This window comes from Lemur catta, chromosome 17, assembly GCF_020740605.2.
Source record: "Lemur catta isolate mLemCat1 chromosome 17, mLemCat1.pri, whole genome shotgun sequence".
Taxonomy (NCBI): Eukaryota; Metazoa; Chordata; class Mammalia; order Primates; family Lemuridae; genus Lemur; species Lemur catta.
In genome coordinates this window covers 26,098,293-26,108,584 of record NC_059144.1, presented here as the reverse complement: position 1 = coordinate 26,108,584, position 10,292 = coordinate 26,098,293, and positions in this window count along the sequence as shown.

Sequence of the window (10,292 nt, the reverse complement as noted above, 5' to 3'; positions counted from 1 at the left end):
AAAATCTCCTGTTAATCCAGAAACCTTTCTGCAAAAGCCAAAGAGAAGGGCAACAGTCTTATTATTGAACTCGCATTAAGCCAGACTGCAATGTGCATCATAGGTAATGCAAGAAAGAGATTGCAAAGGCAGAAAGACGTTTCTTCCTTTTGTATAGCCAGGCAGGTACAACTTACTGCATACGTGTTCTCAAACTAGTCCTCGAGTAGAATGACTGGACAGCGCTGTTTGTCATATAGTTCATCCTGAATTTGTCTGGTAATCGGAGTGGCCATCTGTTAGTTGCCTTTATCTAAAGGAAACATAAACTCGTATCTAGGATAGGTGATGGTTTTGCAACTTGGGGCCATGCACTGAAGTTAGGCTCCTCCTCTCCCGCAGCGGCTGGGCAGTAAGGGTGCTCTAGCTTCCTTGAAATTTACCTTCCAAAGAGTTGGCTCACGGGTCCTTAGGAAAACATCTCTGGGTTATAAAACTGGCAAGAGGCTCATTTCACTTTTAAAAAGGCGCATCTTAAAGGGACAGAGAAGGAATTGCAAGTTTTCTAAAGTGTTTTCTCCAAGAAAAGGAAAGGAGGAATATCTCTTTCCCTTTTTTGCACCCTGGGGAGCTTGACCCAGTCAGTCCTGTCCTAGGCTTGGGCAGGTCCAGCCTCCGCTCAGGAATCCTGGACCCAGGCCCAGTTTCTGCCCTGCCCTGTCCTTCCCTGCCTTGGGGCACACCGCTCCCAGTGGGCGTGGCTCGACTGGCTCATATCTTTTAACACTTTAGACACATGGCCTGTGCTTAGGTCTGCATGTGTGTCCCAAGCCCTGCAAATAAGGCAGCACACTAGTGGTGGTCCCACTCTTCAAGTCTCCGAGCTCCATGAGGGAGTCTGGATTATTCGCCCTGTAGCCCCTCCCCCCCTGCCCTCCCCTCCCCATCCCCCGGGGCTCAGCAGGCTGCCTCATCCTGAGAAGGGCTCAACAAATATTAGCGGTAGGCAGAAGAGCTCCCAAAGATGTAGATGCCCTAATTCCTGGAACCTGTAAATATGTTACTTTACACAGTAAAAAAGACTTTGCAGATGGAATGAAGGTTACAGACTTTAAAATAAGGAGATTATTTCAGAACACCTGAGTGGGCTCAATCTAATCCCATGAGCCCTTAAAACCAGAGAATTGCAAGAGACTCAGCAAAGAAGGTAAGAAGAGAAGCCGCAGAAGTCAGGGAGACTCCAGGGTGAGAAGGATTTGCCACCCTTGCTTGCGGTTGCTGGCTCTGGGATGGAGGAGGAGCCCGTGCAAGAGGAGGAGAGAGCTTGGAGCCCGTGGGCACTAAGGGCAGCCCCAGCCGACAGCCAGCAAGGAAGCGGGAAATCTCAACCCGCAACAGCAAGGAACAGGATTCTGCCAACAACCTGAGTAGCTTGGAAGCAGATCCTCTCCCAGAGCCTCCAGTAAGGAAGGCAGCCCTGCCAACACCCTGATTTTAGCCTCATGAGACCTGGCTCTGACTTCTAACCAACAGAACTGTGGAATGATAAATTTGCATTGTTTTAAAGCTACTGATCCACTCAGGAGGCTGACGTGTGAGGATCACTGGAGCCCAGGAATTCAAAGCCAGCCCGGGTAATGACACCTCATCTCAAAAAAAAAAAAAAAAAACCTGCTGTTGTGGTCGTTCTTGGCAGCAGTGATAGAAAACTGATACAACCTAGTTCTGACATCCCATAAGCCTGTAAGGTGTGTTCATGTGCATCATGACAGACTCAAAACAGCCCCAGGAGTCCAACATCACACTGCACATTTGGAAACAGCAGTCCAGATGGGGGAATGATCTAGCCAGAGTCACCCCAAAAGTGGGTGGCAAAGTCAGAACACAAAGGCCACTCTAGTTGGCTGAATCCAGGTTCTTTCTGATGCGCTGTGGGCATAAATACTAAGATGTGTCCACACTTCAGATTTGTCCCGGAGGAAGGTGGCCTCAGGATCTTGGAAATGTCAAATAGGCCAGGACTGTTTTGAGGACAGCCCCACAGTGTCATCTGAAAGAGAACGGATGAGTATTACATTTCCTCGAGGTTGTGCAGCACAGGAATGGCCAGGCGCTGCCTGGTGCGTCCCCACTGAGGCCCACCCCAGCGACCCTCAACTTTATGGCTTTAAAGAGCCTTCCCACTGCCACCCTTCCTGGTTGGCCATATGCCAGGGCATAAGGTCATGCCTGCTGTCATCTGTGGAGCGCCTCCCCATGCCCTGGGCTCTTTCTGAGGCTTTACTTGTTTAATTCTCAAAGAAGCCCTATGAAATACTTCCTATCAGTCCTGTTTTGCAAATAAAGAAACTGAGGCACAGAGATGTTAAGGGGCAGAACCAAGACTCGGAGCCAGGCCGCCTAGGCTCTGCATCACACGTTCTTTCTATGTCAGAAACATGAGCCTCAAAGCATGCGACTTGGTCAAGAAAACCTTGATTCAAAGCAAACACTGGCTTCCGATGGGGAAACCGAGTCACAGGGTGATGGAATTAAGACCACTGGGACTGAGGGATGCTATGTCTGAGGCTGTGAGAGGACAGGAGGTGAAGGAATTGCCTGAGCAGAAGCCTGAAATAAGGGCAGATGTTGACTGCCTAGTTGGGGAACATACATCAGCGATCTGGGAGTACAGCAAAGCATGCTGCAACCTCAGAGCCGAAGGGGTCTCATGCCTGAAAAACCGCAGAGCCGCCTGACGTGAAAACTCATGGCTGTAGAGGTAGATTGCAATATGTCAGCCCAGGAGAAGGGTCTTAAGGCTTCCATTGTTAGAACACTGGGACAAGTTCCTTCTCTCCCTTTCTCTCCACAATGCCTCAGTTAACGTAAAACCAGTCTCCCAGTGGAGAGCCTGTGGCTTCTTTGTTCCTTGATCAAATGGGTCACAGCTACTGAAGTTAGAAGATTGGTATCCATGTACATAGCTTGACCTTGGGATAAAATTAGTTAGTTTACCTTGATCAAAAGTGTTGTACCTACGGAAGAATTATGTGTTTTTCCCTTCTAGAAAGGAGAAGGTAATTAGCTAGCACAGCTTGTGATTTTGGGGGGGCTCCCTGAGATCTTTGATCATTGCACCCCATGATTTTTTCACATGAGATCATTGTATTTTGCAGCATGGCAAAGAGAATATAAAGCAAGTGCTGGGTTTCAGTCACTGCCACCTTGGCACCAGAGTGCTGGTGGGTCCCCTGATTTCCCCGCTCTTTTAAATACTATTTCTGTTTCTTTCATCTCTTGCAACACATTCTGCCAGGGGACCCCATCTTTATCAGGGATGTTGCAAACCCCTGATAACAGGGAAATAAAGCTCCTCCTTGGATCATCACTGTCTGACTTGACATTGGAAAGTTGAGGAGCCCTCTGGCCCCTCCTCCATCACCCCCCCCCCAACACACACACACACACACAGACATACACAAACTCCTTTGGAAGTGAATAAAAGGGCAGAGAAATTAAGTGCTCTTCTAGACAGGATGTGATTTACACACACAGACTGATGGTGTATCACTTTTAGAGTGACTAGCAGAGGATCTGAAAGTTGCCAGAGGAGTTTTGTCATGCACTTTGTTCTGCGCTTCTGGTTTTATAACGGGATGGCCTTTCCTGATTCTCTTCATGATGTTCATAGGAGTGAAATCTGGGGGAGTGCTGTGGTTGGCAAATACCGGTGGTGTTGCTGGGACTGTGCCTTTCATTTGGAAATCGCTGGCTGGGCAGCTGGCTGCTGGATGTGCCTTAAGAAAGAAGGGCTGCTCTATTATAACTTGTGACTTGGCCCGGGCCAGTGTCCTCTCGCACAGTTCAGTGGTTAGAACGTAAGACACAGAGCTTTCCCTTTTGATGGGGAAAGATAGTATCACTGAAAGAATAAGGTTGAGCAACAAATAGTACTGCTGGTTGCTACAATGTCCATTCTCTTGTTTCTTTCATAGTCATAGAACCCCTGACTTCTCACCCGGCACCATGCAGCCCAGAGTAAAGACCACACTTGCCAGGCTTCCCTGTGGCTAGGAGTGGCCATGTGACTACATTTAGACAAATGGGATGTGATCAAGAATAATGGGTGCAAATTCTGTGTTGTGTACTTAGAAGGAAGGAGCAGGCCCTTCACTCCCCATTTCCCCCTCCTGCTGGCAAGAATACAGATGTAATGGCTGGATCTGGAGCAGCTGTCTTGGATCATGAGGAGAAAGCCACGGGTTGAGAGTAATACATATGCTTACATATACTCACAGCCACACACAACGTGGACTGGAAAGATATATACCAAAATGTTAGCCTAGTTAGTTCTAGGAGAGAAGAGGGATTTCAGGTGGTTTTTGTATTCCTTGACACTTTGTTGTACTCTGAATTTTTATTTGAACATACCTTATTTCAAAATTCAACAAAAGTAAAGAAAAGTAAGAAAAGAAGGGTTCTATAAATAGATCCTATTGTTTAATTCACCTACATTTGCTTCAGCTGAGCCTCCAGAGGACACATACACACACGCTTGGACTTAGGTTTTTTGGACTATTTGGCTGTGTTTTCTGTGGGTTATGGAACTTTTTTTTTTTCAGATGTTCTTTTTACTGAACAGAATGTCTTGGAGATAGTCCCATGTCCTATGCGTAGGATGACCTCATTTCTTGTAACCGTCACCAAGCACTCCCTGGCTGGCCATGCTGGGATTTGCTGCACGGCCCCTGTTGATGGACGTGTGCCCTGTCTCCGACGTTAAGCTACTGGACACAGTGCAGTGACAAGCGTCCTCACACCTGCCTCTGTCCACTCACGTGAGGCTTTGGAGTCTAACAAATGTGGGTTCTAACCCGGCTCCCCTGCTGACTTGCTACATAACCCTCAAGCAAGTTAATGTTTATCTCTGAGTCTCTGTCTCTTTGTTAGGGAAAGTAACAAAGCTTGATCTATAAAAGACAATAGCAGCTAAACTGTATCCTATGTTTACAGCACACCAGGCACTTTTCTAAGTACCTGCCATGAATCAACTAATCTAATCCTCAAAACAGGGTGACAGGAGGTAATGCTTAGACAGCTGTCCTCAAAGTTTTCTAGAAGCTTTCAGCTTTTTAACAACCAGCATGACATCCTCTGGCTAAGTTCTCATATGGAACCCTTCCACTGACTCTCAAAGTCGGTGAACATGTGGACCTTGTAAAGCACAAACATTCTCTGGGGTAAATCAATGGCCAGACATTCCTCCCATCCCTTGTCCACACCCCTTTGCAATGTAACTAAGCTATTCCTCCTGTCCAAGGCCAAGTCTGCTCTCCATTGACTTGAATCTGAGTGAGCCATGTGACTTGCTTTGACCAATAACATGTAGCAGAAGTGACATCATGTGATTTTCACAGCCTAGGCCTCAAGAAGCCTTCCAGCTTCAGTCTTGGACCTTGGGCCCTTGAATCTCTACGTAAGGGAGGATGTTTGACCTAATAAAGGAAGAGTGACCACGTAAAGGAGAACACAGACATCCCGTCAACAATCAGAACCAACTGCCAGACATGTGTGGGAGGCCATGTTAGTCCTCCCAGCCCAGCTGACCTGCTTCTTAAATTTTTTTGGAAGAGTTTGAGAAGGATTGGTGTTAGTTCTTCTTTAAATGTTTTCTAGAATTTACCAGTGCCCTGTTCAGGGCTTCACTTTGTTGAGTGGCTTTGGAGTACTGATTCACTTTCTTTACTCGTTATAGGTCTATTCAAATTTCCTATTTCTTCATGATTCAGTTCTGTTATATTGCGTGTGTCTAGGAACTTGTGCACTTCATCTAGGCTATCCAATTTTCTGGTATACCATCTGTTTAAAGTATTTGCTTATAATCCTTTTTATTTCTGTAAGGTCAGTAGTAATGTCCTCACTTTCATTTCTGATTTTAGTAATTTGAATCTTCTCTTTTTTCCTTAGTCAATCTAGCTAATGGTTTGTCAATTTTGTTGATCAATGTTTTTGTTTCATTGATTTTTTTCTCTACTGATTTCTATACTCTATTTCACTTATCTCTGCTCCAATCTCTATTATTTTCTTCCTTCTGCTAGCTTTGGGTTTACTTGTTCTTTTTTCTCTAGTTATTTAAGGTGTAGAGTCAGATTGTTGATTTGAGACCCTTCTCATTTTTTAATGCAGTTGTTTATAGCTACAAATTCCCTCTGAGCTGCTTTCACTGCATCTCATAAGTTTTGGTATGTTGTGTTTCCACTTTCATTCTCTCAAAGTGTTCTCTAATTTCCCTTGCAATTTCTTCTTTAACCCATTTGCTGTTTAAGAATGTTTTTAATTTCCACGTATTTGTGAATTTTCCTGGTTTTCTTCTGTTGATTTCTAGTTTCATTCCATTGTGGCCAGAGAAAATACTTTGTATGATTTCAGTCTTTTAAAATTTATTGATATTTGTTTTGTGGACATATGGTCTATCCTAGAAAATTTTCCATGTACTCTTGAGAAGAATGTGTATTCTGTTGTTGTTTGGTGGCGTGTTCTATATATGACTTTTAAGGTGTGTTGGTTTATAGTGTTGTTTGAGTCTTCTACTGCTTTTTTTTATCTTAATTGTTCTATTCATTATTGAAAGTGGGGTATTGAAGTCTCTATTACTGTTGAAGTGTCTATTTCTCCCTTGAATTCCACTTTGCTTCATATATTTTGGGGCTTGGTTGTTAGATGCGTATCTGTCTATACTGTTTATGCCTTCCTGATGGATTGACCCATTTATCATTATAAAATGTCGCTCTTTATCTCTTGTAACATATTTCATTTTAAAGTCTATTTTTTCTGACAATATATTCAATCAAGCTTTCTTATGGTTACTGTTTGTGTGACATATCCCTCTCCATCCTTTAACTCTCAACCTATTTGTATCTTTTAATCTAGAGTTTGTCTTCTGTAGATAGTATATAGATGGACCTTGGATTTTTATTTAGTCAGAAAATCTCTGCCTTTCGACTGCATCCATTCACATGTAATGCTATCATCGATAGAGTTGGATTTATGTCTCCCATTTTATTTTTTTGTTTTCTTTATGTCTCATGTCTTTTTTGTTCCTCTGTTCTTCCTTTGCATCTTTTACACTAAATGACTATTTTCTAGTGTAACATTGAAATTACTTTAATAGCTCTTCACTGTTCTGTTTTAATGACTGCTCTAGGCTTACCACGTAGATCTTAACTCATCAGAATCAACTTCGAATTTGTACTAACTTAATTCCAGTGAGATATAGAAATGTTACTTCTATACAGCTCAATTCCCTCTTCTTTTTTGCACCATTTTGGTTACATATATTACATCTACATATGTTACAAACCCAATAATACATTGTTATAATTATTACTTTATATAGTTTTATGTCTTGTAAAGAAGCTGAGAGGAGAAAGGAGAACAACTATATGTTAACAGATTTTGTTAATGATCCCACAAGGGAGGTTCACTGTTACTCACTGCACAGAAAGCCAATTACTGAGACAACAAGGATTGTTAAGAAAGAAAGGATTTATTGCAGGAGACACGTCTACTGAGAGGAGGAAGGTACAGACTGCCTCAAATCTGCCTCCCCAATCAACAGGGTCAGGGGTTTTCTGGAGGTGAAATGAATAATGCATGAGCGAGTGAGCATCATTACATGTTTGGGGTGGAGTGCAGGGCACGCAAAGTGCAGTGAGAAATCATGCTAATACATACATCGCATGATCAAAAAATGGCTGATAAGTCCCTCCCAGGGTAAGGATTTTAGAATTATAATGAGATAGGGGTTAATATTGGTCATTCTTTCAACCTCGTGCACAGGCTCAATGGGTCCTTGGGCACAATCTGTGGTGCAGTATCACTTATCTTGTCTTCTCCGGACAAACAGGTGGTATAAGGCTTTGTAGTTATCTCAAAACTGCAAGGAGGCTCTGCTCTTTCTGGTAAAGAAACTCAAAAGGGAATGCATCAGTGCAACAGGAAGTTACAAAGGTCTGGTCAGCAAATCTTACTGACCTGGGAACTTGAAACATAAGAAAACTACAAAAAAAAAAAAAAAGCATAAAAGTGTTTTCTTGCTTATGGAGCTGGTTATAATTTTATTTTATAAACTTTCTTATTTATCATTTCTGGTTCTCTTCATTTGTTCCTGTGGATTTCTGTTCCCATTTTGTCTCACTCTCTTACTCCTATGCAGTTTTGCTCCCACGCACCTCCTGTGTGCTATTATCATCAAAATATGTTACATCTCTATGTGTCATGGTCCCCACAATATAATTATATACAGATTGTTTTTAACAATCAGTTACAAGAAGGAAAATAAACATGCATTTATACTGCCTTTCATAACTGTATAACTAACTGCCTTTACCAGAGCTCTTTGGGTTTTTTTGGTGTGTGGATTCGATGTATTGTCTGAAGAACTTCCTTTAGTATTTCTTGTAAGGTAAGGTTGCTAGCAACAAATTCTCAGTTTTTGTTTATCTGGGAATGTCTTTGTTTCACCTTCACGTTTGAAAAATAATTTTGCTGGATATGAGATTCTTGGTCGGTAGTTTTTGTTGCAGCACTTTGAATACGTTGTCCCACTGCCTTATGGCCTTCATTGTTTCTAAAGAGAAGTCAGCTTTTAATCTTATTTGGTCTTCCCTTACATGTGATGAGTTACCTTTCTCTTTCTGCTTTCAAGATTTTCTCCTCGTCTTTGGGATTCAACATTTTTCTTTGATGTGTCTTTTTGTGGACCACTTTGCATTTATCCTACTTGGAGTTCATTGAGCTTCTTGAATGTGTATATTAATGTTTTTTTGTCAAATTTGCAAAGGCTTCAACAATTAATTTCTTCACCTTTTTCTGTTTGTTCCTTTCTCTCTTTCCTCTCCTTCTGTTACATATAGTATTATGCATATGTTGGTGCACATAATTGTGTCCCACATTGCTCCAAGGCTCTGTTGATTTTTCTTCATATTTTTCTCTGTTTTTTTCAGACTGTAAAATCTCTATTTGCCTGCCTTCGAATTCACTGAATCTTCCTTCTGCCAGCTCAAATCTATTGTCAATTCCCTCTACTGAATTTTTCATTTTAGTTGTTGCACTTTTCAACTCCCAAATTTCCACTTAGTTCTTTTTTATAATGTCTTCTTGTTGATATTCATGAGACATGGTCATCATAACTTCCTTTCTTCTTTAAGCATGGCTTCCATTATTTCTTCGACCATATTTATAATGGTTGCTTTGAAATCTGTGTAAGTCTGACATCTGAGCATTCCCACAGGCAGTTTCTGTTGACTGCCTTTTTCCTGCATATGGGTCACACTTTCCTGTTTCTTTACAGCTCTTGAAATTCTTTTTTGAGGCTGGGTGCGGTGGCTCATGCCTGTAATCCTAGCACTCTGGGAGGCCAAGGCGGGAGGATCGTTTGAGCTCAGGAGTTCGAGAGCAGCCTGAGCAAGTGTGAGACCTGTCTGTACTAAAAATAGAAAGAAATTATATGGACAACTAAAAATATATATAGAAAAAATTAGCCGGGCATGGTGGCACATGCCTGTAGTCCCAGCTACTCAGGAGGCTGAGGCAGGAGGATTGCTTGAGCCCAGGAGTTTGAGGTTGCTGTGAGCTAGGCTAACACCATGGCACTCTAGCCTGGGCAACAGAGTGAGACTCTGTCTCAAAAAAAAAAAAAAAAAAAAGATTCTTCTTTGGAAAATGAACATTTTAGATGATGTATTGTAGCAACTTTGGACCCTGATTGCTACTAAAATCTCCATTGCTTCTGAGAGCACCCTTAGGTCTGAATTCCCCTGCTCTCTGTTCTAAATAAAATCAGTTCCTTTGGGAACAACTTCAGAGATCTGTGTTGTTAAGACCTGCCTCTCTCTGGGGAAAAACCTCTGGGACATTGCTCTGAAGCTGGGGGTGGGGACAATGGCCCACTTCTCCCAGAGTAATCCCTTTGTTTTATGAGCAGGGCTGTGGGCAGGGGCAGTAGTCTCTTGTTTTCTCAACTTGTATCTCTAGGCATGGAATCTCTGCCCTGAAAAGTGAGCCGATGAGAAAGCAATCAGGGCCTAAATGTGCTCAGCCTGCTGCACTTGAGGTAGCCACAGCCCTGTGAGTGGGAACTGAGTAGGGGAAGGAAACCCTCAATCTCTCAGCTACACCTGCCTGGAGTTTAGCCTCTGCAGCATGTGGCTGGGGCAGGATGACAAATGCTGGCAGCCTGCCCTTCCTGGGGAGATGGTGTACTCCGTGACTAGGAGCTGGGGACAAGGACTCCCATCTTCTTGGCCATGGCTGCTTGGAGTGGAGCTTCC